We start from the raw sequence: 21,367 nt of genomic DNA, 5'->3' as shown, positions 1-21,367 counted from the left end.
CTTTCATACTAAATGCCTCATTACGGGGAGTGTGTGCTTCTTAATTACTGATAGCGGAAGTTGTGCTAATGTAGCTAGTACCTCGATGGTAGATCACTTGAAGTTTCCAACTACTCCACATGCAAATCCATATAAACTCCAATGGTTGAACAATTGTGGAGAGTTGAAGGTAACTCGTCAAATAGTGATTCGATTCAAAGTTGGAAATTATGAGAATGAGCTACTTTGCGACATCATTCCTCTGCAAGCTTATAATATTTTGTTGGGTCGGCCATGGCACTATGATAGGTCAACCAAACATGATGGCTAAACCAACTACTAATCCTTTGAGTTCAAAGGTCAAAAGTACAACCTTCGACCACTATCACCATCACAAGTGTGTGAGGCACATTGAAAAATAAAGAGTTTTCAAGGAAAGGGAAAGAAAGAGAAGGAACCCATGGGTATAGAGGATGAACCTAAGAGTGGGAAGGGTGAGGGTGAAGAGGGAGTCTCGACTTTTAGGGGTAGGGATTCAATGGTAATGTTGTCTTGAAAGGGCGATGTCTTCAAATAATATGATGATACTACTCCCATGCTACTTTGGAACATGTTTTGAATGCTAACCTACCCACTTCCCCTATCCCGTTTTCTATTTATAATGTTTTGTAGAAATTTGATGATGTATTTCCTAGTGAATTGCTGCAAGGACTTCCTCCACTTTGAGGAATTAAGCTTGAAATCGACTTTGTTCCGAGGTCACAATTACCTAACAAGCCGGTGTATAGGAGCAACACCATGGATATAAAGGAACTCTAATGGCAAGTTGAGGACCTCCTTAACAAAGGATACATCAAGAAAACCATGATTTTGTGTGGCTCCTGGTGTTGCTTTTGTCGAAGAAGGATGGGACATAGCAAATATATGTGGACTTCCAAGCCATAAATAAAATTACGATAAAGTATCTCCATCCTATTCCTAGGTTAGATGATATGATTAATGAACTAAATGGATCTTGTGCGTTTTCTAAGGTTGATCTTAGGAGTTGATATCACTAAATCCGTATGCAACTGGGTGATGAATGAAGGACCATATTCAAGACTAAGTTTGGTCTATATGAGTGGATGGTCATGCTATTTGGTATAAACAACACTCATAGTACTTTTATGTGGCTAATGAATCACGTGATGATGCCATTTTTTGGAAAGTTTCTGGTTGTGTACTTTGATGATGTTTTAGTTTATATTCAAGTCCCTTAATTGACATGTAATGCATCTAAGGAGTGTTTGATGTTCTTAGGAAAGAAAAGTTGTATGCTAATATTGAAAAATTCTCCTTTGGTGTTTATAAGGTTGTGTTTTTGGGATTTGTTGTAATCTTGAGGGGAGTATAGGTAGACAAATCCAAGATAACCGCCATTAAAGATTGGCCAACCCCTAAAACCGTGGGTGAAGTTTGGAGCTTCCACGGGTTGGAAAATTTTTATAGGAGGTTAGTCAAAGTATTTAGTACTATTGCATCCCCCTTGACCGAAATCATCCAAAAGGACCAACCTTTTAAGTGGGTGAAGAGCAATCTAAGGCCTTTAAGACCTTGAAAGATATCCTCATTTTGGCACCATTATTGCAATTTCCTAACTTTGACAAGATTTTGAAATAGAATTTGATGCTAGAAAAGTGGGCATAGGAGCAGTTTTGATGCAAGAATTGAAGCCTGCAGCTTACTTTAGTGAAAAGATCAAAGGAGCAACTCTAAAATACTCTACGTATGATTTAGAGTTGTGTGCCTTGGTTAGAGCATTAGGCAATTGGAAACACTATCTTTGGACTAAAGAATTCGTAATTCGAACAATCATAGATCTTTGAAGTGCCTTCGGGAACAAGACAGACTTACCAAATGGCATACCAAATGGATTGAATTTCATGAAACCTTTCCTTATGTGATTCAACATAAAAGAGGTAAGGATAATGTGGTAGCTGATACGTTGTCTAGAAAGTATGTTCTTGTGTCCACATTGTCGTCCAAGCTAATGGGGTGCGAGATCCTCAAGTCTTTATATCTCGAGGACCCTTACTTAGCTCCTATCTTTAGGGAAAGTAAAGCCGTGGGTAGGGAAAGGAGGCATTCAAATTCCATCCGCTATGTCGTGTTTGATGGGTACTTGTTTTAGGGAAGACGACTGTGTGTACCTTCTAGCTCTTGGAGAGAGTTGTTTGTTAGGGAGGCACATGATAGCGGTCTCATGGGCCACTTTGGAATTGATAAGACCCTTAGAATATCAGAGTAATAATTTAGTTGGACAAGGATGTACAAAGATGCTGTGAAAGTTTGCGGCCAACGCATGGATTGTATGAGTGCTAAGTCTAGGCTCTATCCTCATGGGTTGTACACCCCGCTTCCCACTCCATTACATCTGTGGTTTGATATTTCTATGGATTTTGTATTAGGGCTGCCATAAACTCAAAGGAGTTGAGATAACATCTTTGTTGTTGTTGATCTTTTCTCCAAAATGGTACATTTTATTCCTTGCAAAAATAGTGAAGATACGGCTTGTGTAGCTTCTTTGTTTATTGAAAATGTTGTTCAGTTGCACGGGATCCCAAATACCATTGTAAGTGATATTTACACTAAGTTCCTTAGTCACTTTTGGAAGTCAATGTGAGGTGGGTTTGGTACCAAGTTGTTGTTTTCTACGTCTTTCCACCCACAAACCGATGGCCAATGGAAGTAGTAAATAGAACCTTGGGTTATATGCTACGTTCCATGGTTAAAGGTAAGTTGACTTATTGGTAAGATCATCCACCATTCATACAATTTGCTTACAATTGGGTAATCCATTCAAGTAGCATCACGCCATTTAAATGTGTCTATGGCTTAAACCCTAGCCCCTAATCCCCTTGAATATAACTCCTTTGCCAAGTGATGTTTTTGTTAGCTTAGATGGAACTAAGAAGGATGAATCTATGAAAATCTTACTTGAGAAGGTGAAGTTGTAGCTTGAGAGGAAGAAGAAAAAGGTGGCCAAATAAGTCAACAAGGGAAAAAGATACCTAGTTCTTGAGACGAGAGTTTTGGTGTGGGTACACCTATGAAAAAAATGATTTCCCAACCAAAGAAAGGAAAATTTGCTTCCACGAGGTGATGGTCCATTCCAGGTTCCTTAAAGAATCAATGATAATGCTTACAAGATCGACTAGCCTCCGAAATACCAAGTGCATAACACGTTAAATATGTGTGATCTCTTATGTATTGATACCATTTAAGATGAAGAAACCATGTTTTTGAGGTCAAACTCCTCTCAATATGGAGAGGATGATACGGGAGTCATGAACTCGAGACAATTTACAAGAAGCCAAGATTGGTAACTACAAAGAGTTCAAGGCGTTTTTATGAAAATGGAAGTGGTTGAGCTTTTTGTGAACTCGCCCAAGGGAATGTACACCTTGAAATTAGGGATGACCTTAGGTGATCAAAATACACCCAAGGCTGTCCTAAAACACTCCACACCTGCACCCCTTCATTAAGGGTAAAGGGGTCCTTTTGTAACACCTTTGAAATAGACTATTTAAACATTTTCCTTAGTTTTGTTCCTTAGATTATTTTTTAATCAAGATTATAACATTGAAACACCATCATCTTAGGAGAAAGTATCCCACCAATGACATCACAAAAGATTGTTTTTTTCTTGTGTTGTGTGTATCGGATAGATACATGAGTTCTTGAGTAGACTGAGTTCCTTGCGTAAGATCTTGGTGCTTGTTAACTTGTTTTGTAGAGGTTTTACAGTTTTATACACTCTTTAGTTGCTACCTAATGAGTTCTCTTTGTGTCAAGTTACCTATCCTTTTACTGTATTAAGTTTGTGTTTATTTTCGGTATCGCACTGTTGTCTTGTTATTGCGGGTTTAGGTGTGTTGTTGTGATTGTTTACGGACTATTTTGGTGTAGTAGATATCATTTTTTATCATCTATAAAAACCAAAGGCTATGAGCCTTTAAGAGTAGTAAACTTGATCAAGACAAGGCCCAAATGTAACACTTCAAATCTGGTACCCAGAACGTTACACGGTGCTCATGACCCTGAAGGACCACAAGCTAACCCATGACTGATATCTATACCTGTATACTGTATAAAATACTGAATAATGTGAAAACATGAACTGAAAGTCCATAAGGTTCAAACTATAATATAATATCTGATGAAAAGTATAACATCTAAATAGGGTATGAAATATCTAAAACAATTGAAATAAACTAACTGAACATAACAGTCTGGAAAGCCTCTAACTGACGGAACTATCTGAATGAGGAGTTGATAGGACATGTCCCCAACTAAATCCAACTAATAAACTAATTAATTAGATAATAGAGAAATAATCATGTCCTCAAAGGATGAGGACTCACTGCTAACTCTGACTGCTGATATCTGGAATCTACTGATGCTCTGGAGCGCATGCCTTTGAACCTATGGTATAAGACACCATAGCACGAATGCTTCAGTACGACTGAATGTACCGGGATGTATGTGAGGTAGGCTAAATGCATGGGGTTCATATGTATGAACAATAACAATAACAGACTGACTATCATGAGTATGAGAATACATATATGAGACATAATAACTGACACTAATACCATGATAACATGATTACTAAATCTGAATACTGATAACATAACATACTGATACTGATATAACTGATAACATAAGTGATTGTATCTAACATTCCTGATTCTGATGGAACTATCTGAGTTACATACTAAACTGGGTTGACTGTATCTGACAGTCCTGGAATCTAAAGAACTATATGAGTTCTTGTCTGGTACTGATACTGAAACTATGGGAAGTAGTTATCTAACTGACATGCCCCTAATACGCCATTATGGTTGAGTTGGGGCCCAATCTGTAACCTCAATTGGAAGGGTACCAATATTGTGCTACTGGTAAAGACAAGCTATGGGTGACCTTTTTCTAATAGTGTCCCCTAAATGAGAACGGTGGGACCCTCATCTAACACTGTTTATCCACCTCATCAACCCTCATCGAACATTGTTGATGTCTCGACCTATGCTAGCTACATATTTCTAGAATGCAAGGATGACTTCTAAAAATCACACCCTCATCTGACAATGTATGTTCCCATCCTTAGGTTCACTCGGTGCTAATTCCTACTCCAATCTAAATGGACTCTGGACATGATTATCTGAACTAAATTGGACTGAGTTAACCGAGTTACATTGACTAACGGAATATTTCTTAGATCTGATAACTGATTGAGATTATTGAGATTCATGAGTTATAGGACTATGTAAAGTCTAAGTATCATGGGTTTACTAAGAGTATCGTGAAAACATGACATGGCTCTAGGCATACAACTAATGTTTTGGGTACAAGTACCCCCAGGACTCGATAAAAGGAAACTAAAAAAGTATGGCTTACTTGAGCACATAATGATCACCATCATCCATAACTCATTTATTGAAGCATTTCATCAAACAGGTGATAGGCATAAACTTGTACATACATGGGGATTTCATGATATCATGCTAGTTGGGTATTTTCTTCATCTAGGCATTTAATCAAACACATGGTAGGCATAGTAAGTGCAGAACACATTATACAACAATTAAACATCATGATTCAAATGTAATTTCATCATTCAAGAGTTTAATCATAGGTTTACATGACATTACATCTATACTAATCAAATCCACATACAATTTGTTACCCAACATGAAATAGAATTCAATTACTCATTATCAACATGAACAAGAGCAGCCCAATCATTAAATTCATAAAGAAAATCCATAAACTTTAACTTAGAAAAGAGATTCCTGGGCTTCATGGACGAAAGAAGTCCATGAATGAACATTATGCATACATGGGTTGAGTTTCTGGAAGTTCTTGAACTTTAAGGATTGGAATCTTTTAGTTCTTGAAAAAGATTTGGATTTTATTCTTGGGGATTAATTTTAGAGAGAAAACTCGAATTTTGTTGTTGTGAAATAATAATGAACAAATGAGCTGAGGTCGGATATAACTAGGTATATATAAGTGGGTGGTAAAAGATAAAAATACCCCTGTTAAAATGACTTAAAAATACTAAGCAGGATATACGACGGTGGGGTACGATGGTCCATGCTGGGTCGATGGTCTGTTGGACTAAGACAGAACTGGAGCTTACTACCTCGATGAGATGGTGGGGTGCGACGGTCCGCCGCTAGTCTGATGATCCGTCGGAATCTCCGTCGTACTCATCTAGAAAGCTGGCTCACTGCCTCGATGCGACGGTCATGGTTGATGGTCTATCGCTTGTCTGATGGTCCATCGGCCTGTCTCGTCATACCTAGAAGGTCTTACTGCCTTCTGGATTTCGACCATAACTTTCTCATTTGACACTGGATATTGATGAAATTGGTATCAATGGAAAACTTATTTGATTTTCCACGTGACAAAAAGTGAAAATCTTAGGAATACCACATGTACAAAAATGGATTCATATTTCAAAGCAAGTTCTAACATTCTCGAGATGATTTCGCGCTAGAAAAAGGTACGGGGTATTATACCTAACCTACCTAAGAAATATTTACCATAAAAGGCACAAAAACTGTAGAAACTCTGGCAACTCCAAAATAAATAAGCTATCCAACCTATTGGAGTTTGACAATGCTACTTGGAAGGCCTATCTGGTCATCCGTCGAGACCTGCAGGGATGAATAAAGAACCCTCAGGCTCTAAGCTTCTGTATAAAATAAAGTACCAAGTATGAAGGCAAGCTAAAAGGATGAACTAGATTTAGATTATATTAGTTGAAGATAACAAGACATGAGCATCAAAGAACTTAAACATATTTACCTTCTCTAATATAAAATAAATAATCAACTAAGAAAACAATAACCTATCCTTCCTCCCATAAGCCTTGTTTGTAGGTACATACAAAAATCGAGCAAAAAACTTGGGACTCCATAAGCACGATAGTTTGCATTGTAATCTAACTACCCCTGTTGAACATAACTGGACCTTATAGTTCACTTGTACCAATTAACCCCTAATCAATAAGTCTATCTACCATGTAGGCTTTGTATGATTTTTTTTATCCCAGAGGTTTTGTTTTTATCTATCCCATAGGATCTATATCTATCTAGCTCGTAGTCTCTATATCTATCTAGCCCATAGGCTCAGTATTTATTTAGACTTGTAGTCTTTGTATCTGCCTTGCCTATAGGCTCTGGGTGTTTGGATAGCTTGAGGCTCTAAGTAGCTCGAGCATACAAGAATTGATGTGTCTTTAGTAGGCAATACAATCTTGTAGGTAAAAAACTGACAAATTACATGGCTCAAAGAAAGATAAATGACCATATACTATGTCTAATCTATACTCAAGTTTCGGTCATGTCTAGAGCTCGGTCACTAACAAAGGAATAAGAGTTTTGACAAGATGTGATAATTTACTAAAATATCCAACATAAATTACTACGGATACAAGTTATTCATTAACAATATTATATCCATATCAAACTTTAGCATATAAAGGAAAATTTCAAAAGGAAGGGTGGCCTTAACATACCTTTTCTATGTAATGTCTATTAGCATCACTTAAAGCTCGACCATACTACCCCAATCACATTAGTGCGTTTCAATGATGGATGCAACACACTATGGCCAATCAATAGGTTTTAGTGTCACACTCACAACCAGCCAAGACCAACGCATAAAATTTTTCCAATAAAAAATATAAACAATTACTAAATCCAACAACAATATGCAAACTATATCTCGACGGAGCGACGAGCTCTCACGATACTATTTTAAGGCATACTTCATGATCTCTCAGTTGACAACTTGCATATGTGAATATTAATAGATATACACCAATTCCCTCCGTCCATACCTCCTTAAATACAGTATTTTAACATAACTAAGAAGGTTCTCGAAGCCACGCATTTTTTGTCTTAATAAATAACAAGAATTGATATGGTATCTTAAGAATATTAAGGGAGACATTAAAAGGGAAATTTTTTTCATGAACCAAGGTAGAAATCCAATCAACCAAAATAACCAGAAGTTCTAGGACTATTCGACCCAGCATACAAATTTCTATAGTAAAATACTCTTCGGGGTCTAACTTACACAGAAATCGATAAAAATGATTCTTACCTTGATAAACACAACTGAAACATTGCCACAAAATCAATACACAGTTGTAACCCACAATACCCGAAGAGATATTCTACAAATTCAATGGGGAAAATTATAACAAAATAACGAGCTCGCAGCATAGAGCAACTTTCGTTCAACTTCTAACTTGAAAACATCAACATCTATGGAGAATTTAGGACCTTTCTCTATGACTGTTTTTGGGGATTTTTTTCAATTTTATGGGACTAAAATGAAGGAGGTGATGTTTTATAAAGAATCACCTACTTAGGGGCCCTCACCATGTGTCATCTAGTGTAGTGAAGTGGCATCCGCTAGGGATGAGATCGGAGCTCTCGAAAACATAAAAGGTTAGCTCACATTTTTGTAGAGGAAATAGTTGGGAAATAAAAACTATAAATTAAAAACCGAAGGATAGAAGGAGAAAAAGGTCACATACAAAAAAAAATGTCTTTCGGATTACCGTCTCAGCAACCTGTAGTTACACAGTCTTGCTGATTTGGAAATTACTCAAGTGTACCCCACTATGTAAGAAGCTCATATATAACAGGCTCATCAGCTTATCAAAGATAATGACTTTGAGTCTTTGTTCTCAAGGGGATTAGCCTCCGCTGATGAATATTTATCTAAGGATCGCGACTAAGACTGCCCATAAGCATCTCCTACTTTTTACATAGTTCTACTATAGTTTTTATTTTGTGGGTTTTTTTATGTATCCTAGTATATATGATTATTCACTTTAAGATTGGAAAATCCCATTTATTTTATGTTTTTATTGAGTTTGTTTGTTCAATTGAGATTTAAAACGTTGAAACATTTCTCAGGAGGTAGACTTTCTGTGATGGCCAAGGCAACCTGAACTAGGGCCTGGCCGTGATGGACATCCCAAACCATGAAGGCCCGGACGTCCTACTCTATCTAGTAGTCATGCACAACATTCATATAATAAAAGAAAATACAGAATTTACGATCTAATACGGAAACATAGTCATACTCTGGATTAAGTTTACATAAGGAATGAAATCCGAAAATCATTAACAACATATGGAACAGTCTACGAAATCTCTACTACATGATAATCTGACAACAATCTGAAAACTGGGACAAGGTCCCCAATAGACCAAAACTTCAATAAATGATATAATCTGAAAGGATAGGCCTTCTGGAATCGAGAAGGCTCACCACTGCACAATCTGATCTACTGTCTGAATTATCTACTGCTTATCGAGACCCCTAAATTGAGCCTCAAAACCTGAGAGGTATGGAAGGGGGGTCAATACAGATGTACTGGTACGTAGGGCAAATCCAAAATAGTAATTTCTATTCAACATATATGAGAGCAATTTAAAACAGTTCATAAGCATATCATATAGTAAGAAATTTTATGGGCATTTTTGAGAGACTCTGAAAAATCATTTGAACTTTGTGATACTCTTTGTTTTACTTTTGCGCTAAGTGGTATACACTACAACTCTGAAATTCCACAGGCTATATGGAATCTTCCATTAACTCGCCAGCTAATCCCCAAACCCAAGTGTGCCGCAAGGGTCGAAGTCTCTGAATCTATTACGCCACACAGCCGTCGCCAGCATATAATAATAATCTACCCATATCGGAAAATACGGTTTTAAGCTACGAGTTACTTTAACTCAGGCCTTCTTCTGGTAACCACCTAACCCTCTTTATGCCTATTTTTAACTCTTTAAAATATGCATTTTCTGAAAATATATTCTGAAAACATTCTCCAAAGACATACTCTAAAAACATACTCTGTTATGGCATACATACTTATGGTATAGTTATACCATTGACTTGCAAGTCACATCTCTGAGCCATTATTAGCATATTAGAATCTCTGTTTCTAAAATATAAATTTGGGACCACCATATCAATAAATCATTTCGAAGAATCCTTTCTTTAATTACTCATGTAAACACATATATGCAACTCTCTTTGACAACATTTCAAATGATACAAGGTGGTCATGACAAAAGCATCATTCTTATGCAAATCTTTCTCTCTTTAAAAAAACCCATTTATATCAAGAAATTCCCTCTCAAATCTCTAAATCATGCTCAAACTACTATGGTATTTGAGTAAACTATTTTCAAGCCATAAATCATGCATATCAAATCATTCCCAACAAGACCACAAATTTAAAGTCATCACAAGAGAGGGATTTCATAAATTATGCTCTCAAACAATCTTCAAATCTGAATTTTTTATACATATACATATACATGTAAATCAATTTAAGGGGGAAAGACCTAAAGACCAAATCATTAATATCTTTAAACATTCATAATGCATAATAAAATCATGGATCTTAAAAATCCTTTATAAATTCATGCTTGATAGATCTTTAAATCATACTTGAATATTTCAACAAGCCCATGTAGTTTAGCATAAACCCCACGTACCTACTATTATTTAATTTAAAAGATGGAACCCTGATCTAGATAGATGAAACTCGGATCTAGATCCATTTCTTGAACATCTTCACTTAAGAGGATGAATTCTTGATCCATTAAAGGGAAGGATTGAAGGGAAGGGAACTTAAATATTGCTTTGTTTTCTTTGAAATGTTAAACAGAAGGATTGATTTTCTTGATTTCTTGATCTTGGAGAAAACCCTAGTTTCCATCTTGTTCTTGAGAGTAGAGTGGATTGAGATATTGTAAAACTGATAATATATGGAGTAATAACACTTAAGGAGTGATTTAATTTGTGTGAAAGGTTTTTAGAGTGAGGAAAACACTAAAATATCCCTATGAAATCACTTCCCAGTTGCTGAAATTTTCAACTGACGACCAAGGCTGATAAGCCGTCAGATCTATGATAGCCCATCAGCCAGGTCGTCACCTAGGAGCTAAAATTTATGAGTTTATTTCTAAGGCTGACGACATATTCTGATAAGTCATCAAATTTGTGACAAGTCGTCAGAATTAGCGTCACTCAGTTGTCAGGCTGATATGTTGGAGTAAAATGGGCATAACATTTTGCTCTAATATAGAATTTGGGCAAAATTGGTATCGTTGGAAAGCTAATTTGAAGATATTTTATTTAATATATACAGTAGGCCACCCAGTTCATCATATATAAGTAGTTATGGTCAATTGAATTAGACCCAAGTTTTGACGCTCGCTAAAACTCAAACTATAGGAAAGCTTTCAACTTAACCTTGAGTTAGGGGACTTCTATGATCTCAATTCATGCTCAATTAGGTTACCACACTACATAATTGATTAACATACTAAATTTGAATAGGATTTATGGCTTTTGGAACATCAATGCATAGAAATAACAATTTTTGTTCTTGCCCAAAATGCAGGGTGTTACACTCAAACTACACCTCTTTGATGAGAATGTAAGTGATCATTGTCAATATAAAACCCAACTATGTTAGGGTCGAATCCCATAGGGAATATGGTGTGACTTAATTCGTTTACAATTTAATCAACTGATAGTTGGATATTTCCTGAAATGGGGGTTTTTAGCTTAGCAAGTGATTGTTTATCACTTTAGTTTCAGTATTAGTAATCAAGAGTTTATAGAGAAACTATAATTATGTTCACTAGGGGTTTTGGTACTTGACATATGCTAATAGTAGTTCAAAATTCACACAGTGGATAGGACAACAAGTTATCTTTATCAAAGTTATGCCTAAATGTCTCTGGACCTACTTAAGCATTTAATTACCTAATCCTCTCGGACTTAGGAAATATATATTCATGACCAGACTTTACCTCAGGTTAATCAACCTTGTTACAACATCAATTATTAAATGGAAGTTTTTAGTTCTTCAAAGTCCCTATTAATAATTCACTTCCCACTATATTTGATTTCTTTCTCAAGAAAATCAAAGATGGTGTTATATATCATTTGCAACCAACAGACGATAATTAAAACCTCAGAATTATCAAGAAGTCCTATTACCTTTTAAATCTTGAACAATTAGCACCTTATCAAGACTTAACACTAGATCCCATAATTCAGGCTAAAGGAATTTAGCCACGCATGATGTAATAATCGAAACAACTAGTTTCATTCATGATTTGAAAGATAAACTTACCACAAGATGAATAGAAACTAGAGATTCTCAGATTAGATCATGATAGTAATCCCAAAATAATGATAAAATCTCTTCAAAGTAATTGTTTTTTTAAGTCAAGAAACTAGAGAAAGAATAACAAAATATTATGTCTCAAAACTCAATGTCCGGAACTTAAAGAAAACCCTAAACAAGGCTTTAAATAGTTAACCCTAATTATGGAAACAAAATAATAAAATTCAAAAATTCCTAAGATATGGTGACGCCATGCGTGATAGCCTATCAGGAGGCTGGCGACTTATCACAAATGTCGCCAGCTCCTCTGTGATTTTGATACTCGCTGCCTAACGCGGATGATAAATGGTGACATCCTATCAATTCCTTCATGACCTATCACAAATGTTATTTAGTATCTTCCTCAGCTCTCATGTTCTTCCTTAAGGCTTCGACAACTTTGACGACCTATCAGCTCCTTGACGGCTTATCACAGGATGTCATCACAACTCTCAACTCAGGTCCATTCTCTGTCAGAGGCTGACAATGAAACCGGTAGCTTATCACGGGGCTGATGACCTATCAGAAATGTCGTCAACCATATTTCTCCTTTATTAGCTTCAGATTTCAACTCTTTTGCTTTCATCCTTATTGGTTCTCTAGCAACTTAGCTTCTACTGCAAAATCAAACATAAAAAAAATCAAAAATGACAAAAGTTTCTTAAGACTTCGTAATTATTCTTAGTTAAAAGCCTCAAATGTGTTAAAATTAGCTCACACATCAACACCCTCAACTTAAAACAATTGCTTGTACTTAAGCAACTCAACACAACAAAGAGAATACAAAGTACATTTGGCAGTCAATCGTTCATATCATCTCAAAACACTTTCACTATCTCCAAGGTCAATCAATTCAAGAACAACTGTGTATATTATTAAAGAATACCAATGCAACACACAGGAATCAAGATACGCACCAACTCAGTAACACAACCATACATGTATCAGGTTTACACTATCCAAACAAGTCAGTAACTAGCGATGTAACCAGTGTGCCCTCACTACAAAGAAATCCCCCTCATCTCATATCAGTAATCATATACATAACCATGGGGATAATAAAAACACTCACTCTCAGAACGAAGTCCTAACCAATTTAGGCCAAGTACCAGAGGCTTGCCCTTATTTTCATTACCCAGATCTTCATATAGGTTAGCTAGGATCACTATAGGTCTTCTCTTAGGCTTGTAATGTAGGTTAGGGGTTGGTTTGCTACTTGATGGTATTTAAAGTGACTAAGCCTCTGTGACACTACACTAGCTTTTTGGGGTTTCACTCATTAGCCTTTTTTACTCTTTTTTTTCTTGATCACACTTATTTATGAAGGGTGCGATCTTTTCCACAATCACTTATTCTTTTTCATAATTTTTTTCTTTTTCTTGCTCTTTTTCCTCCGCACCCAGTTTTTTATTCTTTTCCTTTATGCTACCTTTATTCATATTCATATTGTATCACGTACCCCTATGTTATCCACCCTCAACTTAGGTTATTTGCCTAAGTCAAAGTGCATAGTGTCCAAGGCGGACCAGGGCCAAATCAGGTTTATTGTGATCGAAATGGGAAGCTGACAGGTGTCATAAAAAGAAATCGACTAATTAGGCTCAAAACAGGGATCAAGGGATATTATACACATAGGGAAGGTCACTTAGGGTAAAGTGAGCTAATATCAAAACGGCCTATGATCCTTTCCTAACCCCTATCCTTCAACCTAGGTAACGCTAACCGGGAAAGTTTTGGCTTCAACATACAGAGGGAACTAAGTAGTTGCTGACACACACATGGTACACAAGTATATCACAAGCTATGACTCATTCAGTTCATGCAACTATTTAGTAGTGATTATTGTATTACTATAACTAATGTCATACAAAGATGCACAATGGTCACACTTAAATGCAAATCACACAGTTAAAGAAGTAGACTACTTGAAGAGGTGTACGAAAATCACAAAAACAATTCAACTGCCTCAAATACATGTATTTCTCCTAGTTGACTACAAAATTTTATAACAATAATTTACCATAAACCCTCAACTTAAAATCAAAGAAAATCTGAACTAAGGTTTAGAGTATACCTGGAATAGATCAATCCCCACACATAAGGAATATTTCTTCTTGTGTAATTTGGAATGACTTTAAAGAATGGAAGAAAATATTCTAAGTATGGATGGAAAATAACTTAAAGGAAATAAAAAACTAAGCGGGAAAGTGGAAAGGCAAAGTTTGGGTCGGGTCGAATCTTTTTACCTCGGCCTAAACTTTCAGCTAATTTTGGGGTTTTATGACGACATTTCTGATAAGCCATCACAATTGTGATAGTTATCACAAATATCGTCAGCCTTAACAAAACTTACCTTTGAACTGCTGTTTTCTAACGACAAATTTGATGGCTTATCATTATTATGATAGCTCATCAAAAACTATCGTCAGGAGCATTTGGCTGAATGCATCGATTTCAACTTCTTTGAACTAGAGCCAAACTACAAAAACAAATAATTTGCTGGAACATAAAAATTTTGGGTTGCCTCCCAATACCTCCTAATTTACTGTCACGGCACGACTTGGTTATCTTGACTACTTAGACTTCGCCAAGACAGCCTACTGATACCTCTTTACCATCTTCATAGAATACGTCCACGATTGAGACAACACTCAACTCTTTTTGTTGTGTCATAGATAAGTGTATTTTGAATTGTGCTTCTTTATCATTTAGCCTAAACTTTGGCTCATTCAGCTCTATGTCTACAATCACTCTCCCAATTGTATAGAATGGTCTACCTAAAATGATGGGCACTTTGAACTCCACCTCAAAATCTAGGACTACAAAATCAGCAGGCAGAATAAAGTTGGCCACCTTTACCAATACATCATGTAATATACCTATTGGCCGCTTTACAGACCTATATGTCATCACCAATCGTATGTTTGTCGGGGTAGGATCCCCTAAACCCAGTTTCTTGTACACAGCGAGTTGAAATAGGTTTATACTGGCTCCCAAATCACATAGTCTTTTGTGATATTCAGGGACCCAATAGTGCACAGGATGGTAAACGCTCCCGGGTCTGCCTTTTTCTACACTAAAGACCTTGCAAAGATAGCACCACAATGGAGAATATTATCCTTCGGCTCATGGCTAACCTTCTATTTCTTCGTGACGAGGTCTTTCATAAACTTTGCGTATCCTGGCATTTGCTCAAATGCCTCAATCAAAGGCACATTTATCGTTAATTGCTTGAGCATTGCCATGAATTTGCTGAATTTTGCATCATCAGCTTTCTTCTTCAATCATTGAGGAAAGGAGGTGGTGGTCTTAGGATAGTTTTTAACACTACCTCCTTATCCTTCTCTTTACCTTTCTTTGGAGCATCATCAGAATTATCCAGCTTCTCAAACTCCACTGGACCTCCTTCTTTCGGTTCATCATCAACTACATATTTGCCCACCGAAGGGCCAGGTAATATCTTACCACATCTATTGGTAATCACCATACAAGAGCCATTATTCTTTGGATTCTTGACCATATCACTTGGTAACGTTTTACTCTTCCTCTGGTTGAATTTTTAGTTGATGACCAAGGATGATAAGCCATCAGATCTATGATAGCCCATCAGCCCAGGTCATCACCTAGGAGCTAAAATATATGAGTTTCTACTTAAGGCTGAAGACAAATTCTAATAAGTCATCAGATTTGTGACAAGCCATCAGAAATGTTGTCACTCAGTTCCCAGGCTGATATGTTGGAGTAAAATGGGCATAACATTTTGTTTTGATATCAGATTTGGACGAAATTGGTATCGTTGGAAATCTAATTCAAATAGATTTAATTTGATATATAGTAGGACACACAATTTATCATATATAAAGAGTTATGGTCAATTTAAGTTGACCTAAGTTTTGATGCTCACTAAGACTCGAACGATAGGAAAGCTTTCAACTTGACCTTGAGTTAGGGGACCTCTATGATCTCAATTCATGCTCAAATAGGTTCCAGCACTATATAATTGATTAACATACAAAATTTTCATAGGATTTATTTTTTTGGAACATCAACACGTAGAAATGACGATCTTTGTTCTAGCACAAAATACGGGGTGTTACATTATTCTTTCACAACCCAAGCCAGGCCCTGGCCATAACAGGCATCCTGCACATCAAGGCCCGAGATACCCCTGAACTCCTCAACTCACTAGTGATTTTATCCACTCTGGGCTCAGGCCTTCACGGCTTTAAAATGCGTCACTAGGGACTAAGGCTTTCTTACTTATATACCCAGCATCCCTCTTGTGTTTTTCCGATATAGGACTCCTTCCTAAGTTTGGGCATTATATACACCCCCTTATGGACTCAGCTTCCTCGCTGAGGTTTTCCCTACTGAATGGGATTTGCCTAGACTCAGGACTGAGGTTTTCCCTGCTTTATCGAGATTTACCTACACTCAATTTGAACTCTGGCCCATATCGATAGGGCTGACATAGGAAAGGCTCTGATACCATTTTGTCACAACCCGAGCCGGAGCCCTGGATACAATGGGCATCTCAAACTTCAAGGCCCGAGATACCCCTGAACTCCTCAACTCACTAGTGATATTGTCTTCTCTGGGCTCAGGCCCTTACGGCTTTAAAATGCATCACTAGTTAGTACAGCTTTCTTACTTATATACCCAGCATCCCTTCTGTGTTTTGCCGATGTGGGACTCCTTCATAAGTTAGGGTGTTACAGCTATACACCAATATTATAATTTAGGCCCTCCTCATGTAGTCATCATATGTCCATGATATAAGAGCCATTGGTGCATAAAAATATATTTATTTTTGTATTTCATATGTTTCCTGTTGAAGACAATCAAGGCCATTTATGTTGAATTTTTGTCGTATGTTTAGCATTTTTGAATAGATTAGGATATCTCCTACTTTTGTTAAATATAAAAGGTCAAGATGAGTCAAAATATTTTGAATGAAGAATCATTTCATGGTGTGACACTTCACGAAGTATTCTACTAATATTACTCAAGGTCAAAGTCATGAGAGCGAATTTCCTACTACAAACTATGGATGGCTTGTTCCATCTTTAGGAAGAGCAGTTGACTTTTGGAAATTTGTATGAATTCTTTGTAAAGTTTTGAAAATCCCTTCCTTGTGGATCATTAAGAGTTGATTATCCTACTCTTAGTTTTCATTTTTTAGGTACCAATATTTTGACCTTCACGTACCCAAGTATTTTACTCTTATTCTGAAGCTTTTTTTCTCCCTCTCTCAATTCATTTGGTGGTTACCTAGTTAAAAACTTGTAGGAAAAACTTGTAAGGGACAATAACTAGTCAAAGATAAAAAGAGTTTAACATGAATTTTCACAAAAAGAGAAGTGTTTGCTCTCTCAGCAGAAGTATTTCATTAGATTTTTGACATTCTAGTTGTTACGAAGAGGTGTGGCACTCTCGTCGATCCCCTATCTGATAAGTTTTCTTAGCTAAAATGCCAATTAGTTTGTATGGGACTTCATAGTTGGGTCCCAGTAGTCCATTGATTGAACTTTAGGCATTTAGCATTACCTTTTTCCAACACCAAATCCCCCATACCGAAGTGTCGGAGCTTTGGTCTACAGTTATAATACCTTTTCATTCATTTCTTTTATGCTATCTTTACGAGGACCACTTCTTATGCTCTTCATTAGTTTCATTATCCGCGGTCGTGAACCTCAAGTTGTGCTCCTCAATAGTGAATTTTATTAAGGTCCTATGTGACCACATTATTCTCGGTAACTCCTCAGTCTAATTACTCTTTATGCATTCCAACATTTTCTTGAGCGTCTGTAGTAAGGTTTTGCTGATAGACTCTAATGCCTATTTTCACATAGATGATACCTGGAGGTGTTGGTCCTCTTTATTTGCAACTTATAACCAATTGAGTCCTTTGTCGCATACTATCTTTTGAGGTATGTTGAAATAACAAAATGAATGATCCAGATAAAATCAATTCCCTCCTATTTCCTGATATGCTTGTATTCCCCTGCTTTTACCCACTTTAATAAGTAACTAGTCATAATAACCAAGAATTTTACCTATTATGATGCATGGGGCAATGGCCCCATGATATCTATTCCCCATTTCATGAAGGGCCATTGGCGGTGAAATAACATGCATAAATTCCCCAAATTGATGCAGCTTAAGAGCATGTCATTTGCGTTTATCACAGTTTTGAACAAACTCCTGAAAGTTATGTTCCATCCATGGCCAGAAGTACTCTTCCCTACCTAACATGAACACTAGAGATTCTTCCCTTGAGTAATTTCCATATACTCACTCATGAACTTCTCTCATGACTTAAATGGTCTCGTCTAGGCATAAAACCAGAGGACCCAGATAAGCTCTTCAAAAGATATTTCTATCAACCAAACAAAACCTTGCCACTTTATTTTAGAGAACTCTGTTATTTTCGGGTACATAATCTGTATGTTTGCATAAACACTTTAACACAAGTTCAAGACTATATCAAGAACACCTATGAAGTTTTCAACATTTTCAACACAAGTTCTTCAAGAACTATTAAAGAAGTATGTTACTTAAAGAAATAAGATGAAGAAGAAATAGAACCAAGTCCTCTGAATTCATGGAGTATCCTTAAGGAATTAAGTCCCCTAAAGTACCCGAGGTTGTGGAATTTTTCCTCCTAGAATAAAATGCCTGACAATCAAAATGTAGTGATATATCAAACCTTCTGATTCTTTGAACACACTCAACGGCAGATGATCGAAAAAAGTTTTTAAAAGTAGAAGAGTATTTATCAATGCACAATTTTTTCATACTACCTAAGTAAAAAAGTTTAGGTATTTATAGCCATCAAATTCCCCTTTGCAAAGGACAAAATGGTTCATAGAAGGGTGTATCATTTTGGAACAGTCATGTCTGTCCATTCCGAAACAACATGTCTTTTCTAAATAGTCACATCTAACCGAATAGTCACCACTTTTCCAAAATAGTGTGTCTTTTCCTCGAAGGGTTATGTCCCTTCATTTTCCATTCACACTAATTGAACCCAAAAATCCCCCATATGAATGGGAAATGTCTAATTTTTATAAAACTTTACGGACAAGTATGTGATAAGAAAGCAATGACTTATTGCATCTGGATAAATGGGTTTCCCTTTGAACTTTCCATAGTGAACATGTATCGGATGCACTCGGTCAATTGGTAGATTTGATGTATTTGAACCATTAAGCTTTAATGTAAACCTAGACAGCACATGTCACACAACCAGTCTTTTCTCATTTATGGTTCTCACGGTTTTATTCATTTCATCCATTAACATTTCCTTGTTTCATAAAAGCTTAGAGAATAGGCCTTTACTAAAATTCTCCTTCAAGCAGATTCAACTTCACCCTCACATAGGTGATTTCTAAACGTTCAATCCTATAGATTAAGCCATTTGGTCAAATCTATCAAATTTAGATAATCATTAAAAGGCTTCGCACCAAAAGCCTTATCCCTGTTTACTAAACATTGACTACATCATTAGAATGGGTTAGGTATATTCACAATGTTGAACCTGTTAGTCATAACTTTGTTTGATTGTAATACTCGTACTTTTCCAAGCTTGAAAATTTTTCCCCAAGAATATTAGAAGCTCACTTTGAAAGATGAATCCACTTTCATAGATGTGGAATTTCTAAGATTCACACTTTTGTTCAATGGAAAATTGAATAAGCTTTTCATTGATACCAATTTTATCCAAATTCAATATCAGATGAGAAAATTATGGATGAAAAATAGAAGGCAGTAAAACCACCCATGTTCGACGGTGCAGGTCGACGGACCGTTAGACTAGCGATGGACTGTCGCACTACAATGCCACATTGAGGAAGTGACTCAGACTTTTGGCTAAGTATGACGGAGAGGTCTGACGGACTGTCAACCCAGTGATGGATCGTCACACCCCACCATTGCACAGAAGCAGTAGGTCCTAGTTCTGGATCCAGACGATAGTGAGTCTGATGAACTATCGGATTAGTGATGGACCATCGCACCCCACCATTACACACCCATTCAGTCATTTTTAAGTCATTTTAACAGGGGTATTTTGGTTTATTTCCACCCGCTTATACATACCCAGTTATACCTAACCTCAGCTCCTTAATTCATTATTTTCCAACATCAAACATTAGTGTTTCTCTCAAGGATCAATCCCCAAGATCAAGAAACCTTAGGTTCTTAATTCTAAGCCAAGAATTCAAGTTTTCTACCATAGATCTTCAAGAAAAGTCAACTCAGGTATATATAGTGTTCATTCATGGGTTCCTTTCATCCATGAAGTCCAAGAATCTCTTTTCAAATTCAAGTGTATGAATTTTTGTATGAATTTCATGTTGGGTTTGTGTTGTTCATGTTGATAGTGACTAATTGAATTCTAATCCATGTTTGGTGATAAATTTCATGTGAAATTGATTAGTAAGGATGTATATTCATGTAAAGCTAGGATTAAAACCCTTGGATGATGAAATTAGAGATGAATCATAATGTTTGATTGGTGTACAATGTTGTTTACACATGCTATGCCTACCCTGTGTTTGACTAAATGTCTTTGTAAGGGAAAAGTGCCCAACTAGCATGATATCAGGAAATCCCCATTTACGTACAAGTTTATGCATATCACATATTTGACAAAATACTTTAATATATGAATTATGAATTATGTTATTGGTTATGTGTGCATATAAGTCATGTTATGTCAGTTTATTTTCATAGAGTCCTGGGGGTACTTATACCCAACAACTTAGCTGTGTGTCTAGAGCCATGTCATGTTTTCATGATATTCTCAGTCAAGCCATGATCCATAAAAATCAGTCAGTCATGTGACTCAGGAAAATCTCAGTAATCTCAGTAGTTCAGTAATCTTAGTAGTTCAGTAATCTCAGTAGTTCAGTAATCTCAGTGATCTCAGTATTCCTAGTAAATCTTCGTAAATTCAGTACTCTCAGTCAGTCCTCAGAATTTAGTACCTTTCGTTAGTCAATAGATCTCAGTAAACTTAGTTTATCTCCGCTAAATAATATCATTAGTATTAGTTCAGTTCAGTTAATCAGCTCAGTTCAGTTCAGTTAATTAGTTTAGTGTTTTTTAGATGGGAGTAAAATTCAG

The 21,367-nt window shown here is 36.4% G+C and overlaps 1 long non-coding RNA gene across 1 annotated transcript; it reads right to left on the bottom strand.

Moving 5' to 3' along the window:
* Window positions 1-5,607: 5,607 nt before the first annotated feature.
* Window positions 5,608-8,758, bottom strand: LOC124895954. The gene is made up of 2 exons (XR_007052212.1): window positions 8,134-8,758; window positions 5,608-6,680 (listed from the first exon to the last, which is right to left on the bottom strand). It is a non-coding gene; the product is annotated as an uncharacterized LOC124895954 (long non-coding RNA).
* Between the last annotated feature and the right edge of the window lie 12,609 nt (window positions 8,759-21,367).

This window comes from Capsicum annuum, chromosome 2 (genome assembly GCF_002878395.1).
Source record: "Capsicum annuum cultivar UCD-10X-F1 chromosome 2, UCD10Xv1.1, whole genome shotgun sequence".
Classification (NCBI taxonomy): domain Eukaryota; kingdom Viridiplantae; phylum Streptophyta; class Magnoliopsida; order Solanales; family Solanaceae; genus Capsicum; species Capsicum annuum.
The sequence above is the reverse complement of the archived record's forward strand: the minus strand, read 5'-3'. Positions and strand labels throughout refer to the sequence as shown.